At 43.3% G+C, this 2,632-nt stretch overlaps 1 pseudogene; it reads right to left on the bottom strand.

Moving 5' to 3' along the window:
- Nucleotides 1-1,060: 1,060 nt before the first annotated feature.
- LOC102760707 overlaps nucleotides 1,061-2,632 on the bottom strand; it is a 6,081-nt pseudogene continuing 4,509 nt past the window's right edge.

Raw genomic sequence — 2,632 nt, 5'->3', positions numbered from 1 at the left:
GAAGAAGTAATTTGTAGAAAAAATGAGCTTAGGAAAAAAGTTATAGAGGTAAAGGAAGGGCCCTTGGAGTTTAGAAGTGAGGAAGGTGAAGGTGATGGGCCTGGGGGGAGGGAGAGGGGAAGGATGAGGGGAAGGGATAGGTGTGGGGTGTGCTCCCGGGAGGGAGAGGTGCTGGGTTCTCCATCCTAAGGTGTTTTTTTTTTTTTTTAAATTAAAAGGATTCTTTATTTTAAATGCACATGGTACCATAATTCATCAAAATCATTATAGTAGTTAACCACCTCTTAAATATGATCTTGTAAACAATGTGTGGATTCAATCAGTTCGTTTAAAATTAACTGTCTGCTATGAAGTCTTCTAAGAAAGGAAATTATGACACGATCCATTCCATTATTAAAGGGGATTAAAAAGAAGCATAAACTAATTTGAATAAACCTAGCAATTTCCTAGGTATTGTCCTCTGTAATAAACCTGACTCTTTATATTAAAACTGTATTCTGGTTTCCTACTATAAGTAAGAAATTCCTTAACAGTGGCCTAGAAATGAGCTTAATGTCTTGGTGACACATACTTCCTCACCTCCTGATGGTCACTCCATGCTCATCAGTATACTATGTCCTGCTGTTTCACCTCTGCTAATCTTCCCAAGAGGACACACATTCCATTCTAGCCATCACATCCACTTTAACCTTCCAAATGCCACTGCAGTGGTAGAAGTATTGTGAGTTGATGGAAAAAGGAGCCTTTACAACAAATAAAAAAAAGAAGCCTGAAGTTATTTCTCTGTGAACTTTAACTATGATTTATTCCTGATTTCAAACATGGCAGATTTTAGTAGAGCCTTAAAATTAGTTCCTGCTGTTGTCATTTACTTTGAGTTCACCATTTATTGCTCACACTTAAAAATACTAACTAGGGAGATTTCTCTATTTAAGGTTTATAGCCTTTCTCTAATTTTCCCTCTGTTGCGGGCAGAGGGAACAGCACCAGATGTTAGACCAGACCTCCTGATGGTCACTCCATGCTCATCAGTATAGTATGTCCTGCTGTTTCACCTCTGCTAATCCTCCCACGAGGACATGCATTCCATTCCAGCCACCGCATCCACCTTAACCTCCCAAATGCCACTGCAGTGGCGAGGAGCCATCACAGATTACCACAGCAACATAGTCTTTGTGACTCAGTGGATCAACCGCTTTCAGGCACTGTCCAAGTGACACCTGGTATAGCCGATTATTCTTCCCAAAGGTCCACTGCTGGGATTCCCCCCAACCCGTGGCACTTCACCAGTTGGGGTGGGTCTGATGACCGAGTTTCTGACATATCCAGGCAAAGCAGGTTACTTGAAACCAATTTATGCTCTTCATTATAAATCCAGATCTGATTTGGGTCACTGTCGTCACATGCTTTAAGCACTACTAGGCCTCCCTTCTGATGTGGGCACCTCTGGGCCACCAGATACTTGCTAAGATAAAAGTGATAAAGTGATAAAGTGATAAAGCCTTCCATGCTGAAGGATTTTTGGGTATTTTGGCCTTCTGGGTGATAAAGCCTTCCATGCTGAAGGATTTTTGGCCTTCTGTGATAAAAATGGGTTGCTGCGCCCTAACTGGTTTGGCTCCGTGGATATAGCGTCAGCCTGAGGGCTGAAGAGTCCCAAGCAGAATTCAGAGCCAAGACTCAAACTATAAAAGAATATTTATTTGGAAAATCACAGAGGAGAAGAAGTAATTTGTAGAAAAAATGAGCTTAGGAAAAAAGTTATAGAGGTAAAGGAAGGGCCCTTGGAGTTTAGAAGTGAGGAAGGTGAAGGTGATGGGCCTGGTCCCTATATAGTTTATTTCCCTAGCTAGTTAAACCCTGACAAATCTTGCCTTTCCATTTCCCTTTATTTCTCTAAGTTTTAACCTTTCAGTTTCTAATCCCTTAGATATATTAATTCTATTATTTAGGTATGATTAAGTTCTGTCTTCTGACTCTACTTTTTTCCCCCTAATGCTATGTGTTGGTTTTGTCATATTCTTAGAATTCTGGAGGTGTTTACTGCCAACCCTAACTGTAGCTTGCAGTGCTCTGTATATAAGAAAAAGCCCTACTTTGTTTGACAGGCTCTTCTCTCTTATTAAATGTAGGGGTTAGTTAGCATGATTTATATTTTGAAGGGTAAAATGTGTCTGGGAGCCCAGCCAGCGTGGCTGAGTGGTTGAGCGTCTACCTATGAACCAGGAGGTCCCGGTTCGATTCCCCGTTCAGGGCACGTGCCTAGGTTTCAGGCTTGATTCCCAGTGGGGGGCGTGCAGGAGGCAGTCGATCCATGATTCTCTCTCATCATTGATGTTTCTATCTCCCTCCCTCTCCCCTCACCTCTGAAATCAATAAAAATATATTTAAGAAAGAAAGGAAGAAGTCCTGTATGGACGGTCATGGAAGGCCTCACTGGGAAGGTGGCAGCTGAGCACAGTAGCTAAGGATGATCTTGGCCGAGTCTCCCCCCAGCATCCCTCCCAGTTCTGCTTGCTCTGCTCAGGCCTCTGCGTGGTGAAGGCGAGGTGAGGCCAAACCCCTGCCAGCAGCTCCGTGTGCTCCACCTTCTGCAGGAAGGTGCCCGGAGCCTCACCCCAAGGCTTTCTTC

Source organism: Myotis davidii, unplaced genomic scaffold (genome assembly GCF_000327345.1).
Source record: "Myotis davidii unplaced genomic scaffold, ASM32734v1 scaffold1949, whole genome shotgun sequence".
Lineage (NCBI taxonomy): Eukaryota > Metazoa > Chordata > Mammalia > Chiroptera > Vespertilionidae > Myotis > Myotis davidii.
The sequence above is the reverse complement of the archived record's forward strand: the minus strand, read 5'-3'. Positions and strand labels throughout refer to the sequence as shown.